This window comes from Enhydra lutris, unplaced genomic scaffold, assembly GCF_002288905.1.
Source record: "Enhydra lutris kenyoni isolate GAN:26980312 unplaced genomic scaffold, ASM228890v2 scaffoldscaffold77, whole genome shotgun sequence".
Classification (NCBI taxonomy): Eukaryota; Metazoa; Chordata; class Mammalia; order Carnivora; family Mustelidae; genus Enhydra; species Enhydra lutris.
In genome coordinates this window covers 4080846-4092638 of record NW_019154161.1, presented here as the reverse complement: position 1 = coordinate 4092638, position 11793 = coordinate 4080846, and positions in this window count along the sequence as shown.

Sequence of the window (11793 nt, the reverse complement as noted above, 5' to 3'; positions counted from 1 at the left end):
AAGGGTCTCCCCCGCCCTGGGTCTGGGCAGTTTGTGGAATGTGCAAAGTTGAGGGTAAACCATGGGCCTGCTCAGAGCAGGTCTGGAGCTTTAATCTGGCTCCTGGAGGATCTGGGACCCAGAGAGCCTGTGCAACTAGGGTCCTAATGAGACACAGGAGGTTTCTGCAACAAAAATTAATATTGAGGGGCGCCTGGGGGGCTCAGAGGGTTAAGACCTACCTTTGGCTTATGTCATGATCTCAGGGTCCTGGGATGGAGCCCCACATCGGGCTCTCTGCTCAGCAGGGAGCCTGCTCCCCCACCCCATCTACTTGTGACCTCTCTGTCTCTGTGGGTCAAATAAATAAAATCTTAAAAAAAATTAATACTGAGCTCCAGCTGTGTCTGGGGCGGGGTGGGGGGAGTGTCCTGGAGACACAGCAGGGAGAAAAAATAAACTTCTTGGCCCCCTGGCACTTGAGTTCTCTTGGGGAGGTCTGGGGAAAGAGCAGACCAGTAAGTAAGTGCATCAGTGTAAAAATAATTCCTGGAGTTGACAAGTGTTCTGAAGCAAAGCAGAACAAGGACAGAGGAGATGATATAAGGGGATGTGGAAAGCCCTCAGAGGAGGTGATATCTGAGCAGGGACCTGAAGAAGGTGAGGGAGGGAGCCGTGTGGACTTCTGAACCCAGAAGCAGAGGAACAGCAAGTACAAAGGCCCTGGGGCAGGAATGTGTCTGGTGCGTTGGACAAATAGGAAGGAGGTCAGCAAGGGTGACCACGGCAGAGGGCAGGTAGGAGAAGAGAGACAGACACCTTGGATTCATCGTCTCTCTGGCTTTTTCTACATTAGGGGTCTTTATCTTCTGGTGCCCTCAAATTCCTGAGAGAATGTGCTGATGCACATCCTGGAGGCCTGTGAACGCTGTGAAATTGCAAATGGTGGGCTGGGTGCCCGTGTGCTCCTTTCCCAGGGAAATGGCCCCTTGTTTTCATCCTATTGTCATAAAGGGATACTGGATCCCCAAAAGTTACCCAACCATCACTCCTGAGAGAGGTGCCAGAGAGAAGTGAGACAGAGATCCAGACAGAAGGAGGACAGCAACAGAGATCCAGAAAGAGGGGGACAGAGATCCAGAAGGAGGGGGGACAGAGTTCCAGAAAGAAAGGGACGGGGTGGGGATGGCAGTGAGAGAGGGGCGGAGGCAGTGTGCCCACCCCTGCTGGGCTCGCTAAGGATATTTTTATGACCCTCATAAACAGCTCTCCTCTGCGGTGATCTGCTTCTCCACCCTCCCATCATGTGGAAGCGAAACAAAACCACCCAGGGCAGCAGTGAGACCACGGCAGCTAAAGCAGGAGGGATTGAGGTTAGGAGAGCAGCAGCACTTCCCAGTGGGAGAGGGCTAGGGAGCAGAGGGCTGTGAGGAGGGCAAGGACAGGACGATGACCCTGGTCCCTGTCACTCCTGGGAAGGTCCCCTCCTCTCCCACCCCAGGCTCAGCCGGTGTCATCCCAGAACCCTCCCTCCTCTGTCTCTCTCACTGGGTCACCTTCTCCTACTCCCTCACTCTGTCTCACACGGGACCTCAGGCCCTGTCTCTCTGTCCCTGACTCCACCACCAGCCCTCCAGCCTGGCCATCTCTGGGTGTCCTCCAGGAACCTGGGGTCCAGACCCACCTTGGCCCCTCCTCTCAGCCTGTCTCCCCATGGGCAGGATGGGCAAGGGGCCTGGGGCGGGGGAGGGGACATGGTTAAAGCAGAGAGTGCCAGGACCCGGAGAGCCTTGGCTGACTCTGGGGTCCCCTGTGCCGGTGGGCACTGCTCCTGAGGCTCTTGGGAGCAACTGTCCCTGGGGTGACGCTGGCCCTTTAAGGAAGGCGGAAGGGAGGGTAAGGGGGCCGGGAGAGCCTTTCATCACTGCCACACACCCCCTAGATAGGGGTTTTGGAGCAGAAAATTAATTTAAATCACTTTTTAATTAAAGATGCAAAGCTCTTCTGTCTGCCCCCCACAACTGCCTTCAGCTGAGGTTCAGGGTGGGAGGGCCTGGGATGTGGACGCCCAGGCTCGCCTTACATCTTGGGGGGTATGCTGAGGTCCGCTTCCCAAGCTGACTCTGAAAACAAGAGGTGTGGCCTGATGTGACAGTCCCAGTGGGGAGTGCGTGGACAGAGGGAGAGAGGCAACCTCTTCGCTGGGGTGGGCCATCCCAGGGAGGCCCATGGGGGGTTGTGAATGAGAACCAGGCAAAAGCAGCCCTGGAGAGAGCCAGGGAAGGGCTGGGGGCAGATTGAGTTACAGACGGGGGGGGGGGGGAGGGGGGAGAGAGAGGGAGACAGAGACAAGAGTCATCTCTGCCATTGCTCTGAGCTCAGAGGACGCCCCAGCCCCCCAAACGAGGAGGAGGGCCTCTGACTCTTGGGTATAAATCTTTTTAATTAAAGAGAGGAGCGAGATGTTGGCAAGGGGAAAGTAGGAGTGTCTGGAAAACTGATGGAGGGAGGGGAAGGAAGGAGGTCTGCAATTTTCTTACTGCCCTGCCCCCCCCCCAGCCTGTCTGTCTGTATCTCTCTCTCACAGACACGCTCGTACCCCAGTCTCCCACCTCTCTCTCTCTCTCTGACTTCCGGCCTCCTCTGCTGAGCTGAGCTGCCTTGTGTCCCAGGGGAGGGAGCAGGTGGGGTCCAGGCCTGGATCCTGGCAGGCGGGGGCGGGAGGGGTCATGCTCACTGACCCTGGTGTGGCTGCTTCTCTGAAGGTGGTGTTTGGACCCCTGGGTACAGGAATGGGGAGTATGTGTGGCTCAGCATGGACACAGACCCCCCCAGGTGAGCCCTGAGCACAGGAGGTGGTCTCACCCTCTAGCCCCGACCCATCAAGTCCTCTATGAGTAGCCCTGGGGGACCTCCAGGTCCTTGCAATACGGATTACCCCACTTGGCCGCCAACCTCTCCATGGCCGCTCGGGAGGACCTTCTCCCTCAGCTCTGTCCTCTCTGGGGCTTTGCCCACCAGGCGGCTGTGATTTCCCAGGGACCCGGGGGCATCGCCCATGGTCAGCTCTAAATGGATGGAGTGAGCAAGGAGCTGCTCAGGGGTCCCCTGTCTTCTGTCACGGTCCTACAAGCTCTCTGTCTCAGTTTCCCCTCTGTCAACAGCGCGGGGTTTGTCTTTCCATCTCTCTCTCTCCTTCCTCATCCTCTCTGCAAGGATCTGTATCTTTGCTCAGGGGTAGGGATGAAGGGATCCTAAAAGAGGGTCCTCTGTGTCTCTTTCTGTCTTGGGTATGTGTCCATCTGTCTGTCTCACCTGTCTCTCCCTCCATCTTGTCATCTGTCTCTGTGTCTCCTTTTCTCTCCATGGTCTCTCTGTCTCCCCCTCCCCCTAGCTCATCTCTGTCTCTGGGGACTGCTGTCTCTCCGCCTTTGTGTCCCCCTCCTTTTTCCTCTCCTTCTTCATCCCCTGCCCTCCCCCCTCTACAGCCCCCCACCCCGTGGCCCTGGGTTTCTGCCTTCTTGTATCTCTCCCTCGTCCCCCACCTTCTGCCCAGGCCCTTCACAGATGCATCACCCCAATCCCCAGTGCCTCTCCTGTCTGGCTCCAGGAGAGGGAAACATTTATCTTGTTGGGGGGAGGAGCCCCCCCGCCCCCACCCCCTCTGCCCGCCTCCTGGGCCCATCCATCACCGGAGCCCAAGACTCAGGCAGCTCATTTGTCACTGCCGCCGCTGCCCCACCAAGCAATCATACCATTAGCCATGGCTCAGCAGAGGCCACCAGGACTGGCCTGACCCAGGCGGGGGAGGGGCACTGGCCAGGACTCCCACCCCCGACCCCACTCCTGTCTTCCTGTCCCTTCCCTCCTTTTTCTTCCAATTGGCTTTCTTCTGCCAGCCTTGCTCCGCGCCTTAGTGTCTGCTTTCTGGGTCTCATCTCTGCTCTTCTCTTCTCTCCCCTCCTTCTCCCCCTCCTTCTCCCCCTCCTCCCCCTCTTCCCCTCCCCCTCCCTCCTCGCCTTCTTCCCCCTCCTCCTCTCCCTCTCAGTCCCTCTGGTCCCTCTCGCTCACCATACGCCTCCCTGTCTTGAGTGTGTCTGTCTGTCCATTTGTCTCTTGTCTCTCTCTCCCCATCTTTTCCTTTCTCTCTCAGTCTCTCTTTGTCTGGATGATCTCTCTGTCTCTCACCCTCACTCTCCCCGGTCTCTGTGTCTCCCCCCACATCTTCCTCACCCCCATCTGGCCCTGCTCTGGTCCCCCTCTGTCTGCTCCCTGGTCCACAGCTCTCTGGCACCCCGTGCCTTTAAGGGGCTCTGACCCTCTAGTACTATCTCCGCCCCATTCGTACCATCTCCGCCCTCTCTCTCCCATCTGCTTCCACACCGCATTTTAAAGTCTCTGCCCTCCCCTCTCCCCGTCTAATTTTCCCGTCTCTCCTTGGTCTTTGTCTCTGCTTTGTTCTGTGGCCCCCTCCTCTACTGACCCCAACTGCCCCTTTCAATCCATCATCCTTGACATTTCCTTCTCTCCATCTCCTGGGGAGAAAATTGCAGGCAGAGGGCAAGGGGGCAGGGAGGCCAACTATAGGGGGCGGGGAGGGCAAGAAGGCCAGGGCCTGAGGAGACACTGAGACCTGGGAAGCCCACCCTTTCTCTCCCCCAGTCTTCAGTGCTGGGAAGGTCTCCCTGACTTCGATCCTTAGGGGGACAGACAGGAGCCAGCCCTTCCTTGTCCCCTGGAGGGACAGCCGGGCCTCCCTTCTCAGTGCCCATGCACTTTCCCATTGGACGAGGGAGAGGGTAGGGCCGTGTGGGGCAAAGGTGCCCCATTCATGCCCCTGTGACCCACCACCAGCTCCCACATTGGCACCTGCACCCACCAGAAGTGCTGGGAGCCAAGCCCTGGAAGTCCTGCTCATCAGCAGTCCGGATGTAGTGGATAAACACCCCAATTTCTTCACTCTGAGGTCGGGCACCCTAAAGAGGACTCTGCATCCCTGAGAGGTCCCAGCAGGGTTGAGACCCTGTTGCCCGAAGGGGGTGACTTGCCAATCAACACATCCTTAATGCTTTCCTTCCCCCACCCCCACCCCTGGGGTCTCCTGGAATCACTTCCCAGATAAGCCACTTGCCTCCCATCCTTGCTTTGGGCCAGCTTCTGCAGAGCCCAGCCTCAGACGGTGGCCAGGCAAAGGACGAGGTGGATAGGCACTGAAAGTGGGTAAGGGGAGGAGAGATCCCCTGAGAATCAGATCTGTCCTTGTGGCTAGGCTATGGTGGTGCTCAGATTAGATGTTGCTTGTGAAGGTGTTTTTTAGATGAGATTAATATTTAAATCAGCCGACTCTAAGTAAAGTTGATAATCCTATGTAGAGTGGGTGGCCTCACCCAATCAGTTGAAGGCCTTTAGAGAAAAAGACAGATGTCCCTTGACAAGGCTGGAAATCTACTTCCAGACTGCCTTCCACCTTGAGCTGCAACATCACCGCCTCCTTGGGTCTCCAGCCAGCGGGCCTGCCCTGCACACTTTGAACTCTGCAGCTCTCATAGCTGCACGAGCTAATTCTTTAAAATAAATCTATCTAGGGGCCCCTGGGTGGCTCCGTCCTTAAGCGTCTGCCTTCGTCTCAGGTCATGACCCCAGGGTCCTGGGATCCATCCCCGCATTGGGCTCCCTGCTCGGCAGGGAGCCTGCTTCTCCCTGGGCCTGCCTGCCCCCGCTTGGGCTCTCTCTCTCTCTTCCTCTGCCCTTGCCCCCTCATTTAAAAAAAAAAGGAAGCAAGGGGTTCAAGATGTAGAGACACCCAGAAGATAGGGGACAAGAGGCAATGGAGAGTAAGCTCTAAAGACAGCATATTTATTACCTTTAACTTTCCGAAGCTGCCATTACAAGTTACCACCAACTCAGGTTTATCTTCTCACAGCTGTGGAAGCCAGCGTTCCGAAACCAGTCACTGAGCTCACATCAAGGTGTCGGCAAGGGCTGCGCTCCCGCTGGAGGCTCCAGGGAAGAATCCGTTCTTTGCCGCTTCCAGCTTCCGGGGGTTTGTGGTCCAGCTTCCGGCGGCCTGTGGTCCAACTTCCGGGGGCTTGTGGTCCAGCTTCCGGGGGCCTGTGGTCCAACTTCCGGGGGCTTGTGGTCCAGCTTCCGGCGGCTTGTGGCCACGTGACGCTTGTCTCGAAGGCCCAGCGTCCTCACATCTCTGTGCCTCGTGCTCACACACCCGCCCCCCCATTCTGTGTCTAGTATCCTCTCCCTCTGCCTCCTAAGATGCCTAAGACCACATTTAGGGCTGACCAGGGTCATCCAGCGTGATCGGCCCATCTCAAGACCCTTTGTTTAATCCCACCTGCAAAATCCCACCTGAATGTCCTACAAGGTGACATTCATCAGGTGCTGTGGATGAGGGCATGGATATCTTCGGGGGCGCTAGTATTCAGCCTGCCACGAATGGCTGCCAACAATTCTTCCCCGCCCTCTAGGCCTGCGCTCCACCCATCAAAGAGGCGGTGTGGACTTCCCTGCCTGCTGAAATCCTGCAAATGGCTTGTGGTAGACATGACCCAAGGCCCCGCAGCTTCTATAGAGGCTCCCTTGCAACCTGGTGGAGAAGTTGGTCCAACCAACTAGGGAGGAGGGGGGCCGCGTGGAGAAGTAAAGTGGCCCAGCCCACAGGCAGCGCCCACTGCCAGCCACGAGGGAGGGCATCTCGCACATTCCAGCCCCATCCGAGCTCCCGAATGAATACAGCCGTGTGATGACCTCGGCCAACGCGAGGTGGACCAGAGGAGCCAATGTCAATGCACAGAAATGTGAGAAATAATGCAGCTTTGCTTCAAGCCACCAAATTCCAGGTGGCTTCTTACTCCTCAATAGGTGACTGATGAAACACACACACACACACACACACACACACACACTCTTTCGGGTGGGGGCCAACATTTGGAAACAGATAAACAGAGAGGGAGGGAAGATACAGATCAAGAAAGCAAAGCAGACAGACAGAGACAAGAGAGGTGGAGAAGGCAAGGCTTAAAAGAGAAATTTGGAGACAGAGAGCGGGGAGAGACAACAGTGGAGAGATAAGAGGCAGAGAAGTCATCAGGAGAGTCAGGGGCTCGAAGCCCCAGCCAGGCTTTCAGCCCCCCAGCCAGCACCAGCCGTTAGCCCCATGAGTGCGTTACGTGAGACACCTCAGGCTGAGCCTTCAAATCGCTGGAGCCTCAGTGGACTTCTGACTGTGGTCATGGGACAGACCCCAAGCAAAGATGCCCCAGGTCAACCCATAGAGCCCCGGGAGCCAAGCCACCCACGGAACCGTGGGAGAAGATACAGACTCGTCATTTTCAGCCACTAAGTCTTGGGGTGGTTTGCTCTGTGGCCACACACATCCAGATCAGGGAGCTTGGAGGGTCAGGGACAAGTGTGGGTGAGGAGTGGGACACAGGGGAGTTGGGGGCAGGGTCTTAGGTGGAAGATTTAATTGGGAGACACAGGCTAAGGACTTGGGGAATGGTTTGGGAGGATGAGGTTGGGGAAATAGGGGTTTCGAGTTTGGGGCCATTTGGAGGGTCTGGACTGGGTCTGGCCGGGGACCTTGATCTCTGAACAGATGATGCAAAGGGTCCGGGACCCTCTGGCGTTGATGTCGGTTTCATCCCACACCCCTACTCTGACGGCTTTGAGTTTCTCAGCATCCACGCCGCACGCTCCCTCAAACGTTTCTGCGGAAGACATTGTTCATTTCCCCTCAACATCCATTCTCCCACTTTTCCTGAAACATCTTTGGAGATTTTAAGCAGGATGACTCAGGACAAAAACTACATTTTTTTTTTTCCCAGCTCCTCTCACAGCAAGACATGGCCACGTGAGTCAAGTCTGGCCACCGAGATGCAGAAGGAAGTGATAGGTATCATTCTTGGGTCATAGCCTTACAGGGAGTGGTGGATCCCAGACCGCTCCTCCCTGCCCCAACCTTCTGGTTGGGCTGATACCACCGACATGAGCCCATCCTGAGCTAAACCGATGAGGGCCACACTCTGGCTATGCCAGAGAAACGAGACAGAAGAAACCTGAGATTTTATTGCCCCAGTGAAATAGTTTTGCTATTCCAGATGTGACTGTCACACGAGAGTGAGATAAGCTCTTACCTTATTTAACCCATTATTTTTTTGGATCCCCATTATTCACATCTAAACCCACATCTACCTACTATCAGTGAAAATATTACCGGTTAGCTTTTACAAGGGCTTAATACATGTCAGGCGCTATTCCAATTTCTTTTCACTTTTACAGGTGAAGAAACAAGCCCAGAGAGGTTAAGTGACTTGGTCAAGGGGGTACAGCCAGTGAGTGGTAGAGCTGGGATTGGAACCAGGTCCTCTTACTCGAGGACCAACGTATTTGAGTCTTTTAAGTCTTTAACTGATCTGAAAGTCCAGTGAATGTTACAGGCCCTCTCCTGGGAAGAGGCTCCCACACATGCAGTTTGCACACGAGCTCAGAAAGTTCCGGAAAGCTATCCACCGGTCTAAGTACATGTGGACTCCAACTTGAGAATCCTCATGCAGTCTATTCCCTCAGCACCTGTCTATGGTCTTGGGTGCGCACAGCAGAAGGTGACTGACTGAGATCACAGAAGCCAAGTGTCTGTGTCAGCTTAGGTTGGGTGATGCAGTAACAAACATCCCTCAAATCTCAGTTGAACGAAATAAAGACCTGACCTTTCCTTTCCCTTCCCTTCCTTCCTCCTTCCTTCCTTCCTCTTTCTTTTCTTTCCCTCTCTCTCTCTTCCTTCCTTCTTTTCTTTTCTCTCTCTTTCTCTTTCTCTTCTCTTCTCTCCCTCCCCCCCTCCCTCTCTTTCCCTTTCTTTCCTTCCTTCCTTCCTTCCTTCCTTATCTCTATGTCCAACATGGAGCTTGAATCACAACTCCAACATCAAGAGTTGGTGTTCTCTACTGATCGAGCCAACCAGGCCTCCCAGACTTATTTCTTGATCCAGCTACAAGCCCACAGCAAGTAGGGTACATAACACTTTCACTCTAGGACCCCAGGCTGTTAGAGCGGTCGCTACGTATATTATAGCTCATCATGACTCAAAAAAAAGAGACATGGTAGAGCACATACCGGCATTGGAAGCTTCCACCCAGAAGGGCCTCCTGTCACTCCTGCCTTCTTTCTTTAGCTGCGGCAAGTCACCTGGTCACTACTGAGTTCAAAGGCCTGGGAATGCACAGTCTTCCCACAGGGAAGGCAAACAGAATTTAGCAAATGCTAATACAATTGACTAGACGGAACTTAAGAAAAAAGGTATGAGGGGCTCCCAGAAGCACTGAGTGGCCTGGAGAGCTGGTCCTGAGGCTAAGTCTCCAGAAAAGAGCCCCAAACCACGCCCAGGACAGACCCAACAGGGAAACCACCACTATGGCCCCTGGCAGATCTGGGTCTTGGACGTCATCCCTGTTTGCCCTGCTGCAGGGTCCAGGACATAACCGCGCCTGCCCCCCAGCACAGATGCTCCCTCTGTGTCTGTGCCCCTTCTTGCAACTAGCAAGCCAGAGGGGGCTGCTGCCACACCAGCCTCACCAGCTCCATGGACCCTCTACGGAGTCTCCTTTTGCCAGGCGCGCCTTTGGAGTGGAGGACTCCTGCTGGCGAGTCTGGGGGCACCGAAGTCACGCTCTGAGTCCTAGCTGTGAAGGAGGCTGGGAAGGTGAGTTCCATGGCTCCTTTCTGGTGGATACGAACTTCCCAGGCTGGAAACGTCCCCGCGCATAGTGAGTGCATTTAGGAGCCAGAAATACGAGAAGTTTCCACTGTGTGCTCACGTTACTGAGGTCCAGAGAGAGATGGGAGTTGGCACTAGGAGGCTTAGGCAAGCCTCTGTACTCATTTCCTGTTGCTCTTATAACCCATTACCTCCAGCTCGGGGGCCTCGAATGACACGCACTTCTTCTCCTTACAGTTCTAGGAGGCCAGAGGTCCAATATCAAGGTGATGGACCCTCATTCCGGAGGCTCTAGGGGAGAAGCTGGTCCCTTGTCTTCTTCAGTTTCCAGAAGTGCCTGAGCCTTTCCCCAGGAACTCCAACCTCTGCTCCCCCATCACAGGTCCTGCTGTTGGCCACCCCCTCCCCCTTTCAGAAGACCCTTGTGGTTGCACTTAGGGCCCACGCAGATAAGCCAGTGTCATGTCCGCCTCGTAAGATGTCGGCCTTGATCACATTGGTGACGTCCCTCTGGCTGTGGAAAGGAACCTATCCACAGGTTCTGAGGGTTAACAAGAGGACCTGCTGGGGGGGGGGGCTGTTATTCAGCCTACCACCACGTGGCTTCATGGAATGCATCCAAGGGTTCTGTCCTACGGACTCCTAGAGCCCTGGAGTGAGGTCAGGGCACTCACCCTTGCACCTCCCACCTGCCCGGCCCCGCCCCATGGGTGTGGGTCCGCTGGCATGCCCATACTAGAGCTACGGCTCTTGTGGGGATAGCCCTCTCCATGTGGCTATCCTTTCCAGCTTCTGGAAGTCACTGTCCCCACACCTTGTCCCTCAGGCTTGGGGTGTTACTAGCTCTCAGCTCTGCCAGCCCCAGAGGCCTGCATCTACCTTTGTCCATTTCCCTACACCCTGCTGGCTTAGAGCGTCCCCAGTCTCCCAGTTCCCTGCCATCTGTGTCCTGCTAGAGTCCTTCCACTCACAGGTCCCAACCTGACCACCCCCTCCTGCACCCTGTTTGGCATGTGTCCCCCACTGCCCTGAAAGCTGGGTGAGAGCACGTCCCAGGGATATTGTGGTCACCGCAGTAGCCCCAGCAGAGGGCCAGGCACAGAGCGGGCCTGTACTGGATATACGGGATTAAAGAATCTGGGGGCTAGAGGGAGAGGAAGGGATAGTCCCCATTTTGTCTCCCCGGGGTTTGGGTTTTTAGGAACCAAGTCTCAGGTGGCAAAGCAGGTGTATATGGGGTCTGCATTTCTCTGCCCTTCTGGGGCTGTTCTAGGATGCCCATCCTGTTGCGTGTGGGTGCGTGTGTGCCGTTGAAGAGGGGAGGGAGAGAGGAGGTGGAGAGAGAGAGAATATAAATTATAAAAGTGGGCAAGCTGGAAATATCTAGAAAGTATAACCTTTCCATCTGTTGCGCTCTATGTGCTTGGTGTTATCCTAAAATATATATATATAATTCAATAGAACCCTGCACCGCTAGTCCCCATCATTATTGTTCCTGTCCCCATTTTCCAGATGAGGGAACTGAGGCACGAAGGAAGGAAATCATTGTGCTATTGCTTCCTGCCATGACAAGTAATTGAAATCACTCCCCAGCTGACTCTCTTGGAACTCCTAGCATGGGGGAAGAATCATGACTTTGGGATGGGACGGACCTCGTCTCATCCACGTCCCAAGCTCTGGATATGCTCTCTGGGAAGCTGAGATCTTACTCATCGTCCCCAGCCCAGGCTCACCCATTTCCTTGCCTCTACCCCACTTTTTTTGTTCAGCCTGCTAAGACAGAGGTGTCCTTGTCCCATCTGGTGCTCTGGACCTCATCCTCTTCCATCCCCGCCTTCCAAGCTATGAGACTTTGGGCGAGTTGCTTCCCCTCTCTGAGCCTGTTTCCACACCTGTAGAAGGGGGGTGATCCCTAGGAGGGGACTGCATGTTCTCCCGCCATTTGGCCGCCTTCCGTTCCCTCCTCTCTCTAGACCAGCCTGACCCCTCCCCCACATCCTTCTCCAAATTGCTCTTGTTGAGTCCTAAATCCCGAGGTCCATTCCTGCTGCTCACCTTCCTCCACCTTTCAGCCCTGTCAACCGCAC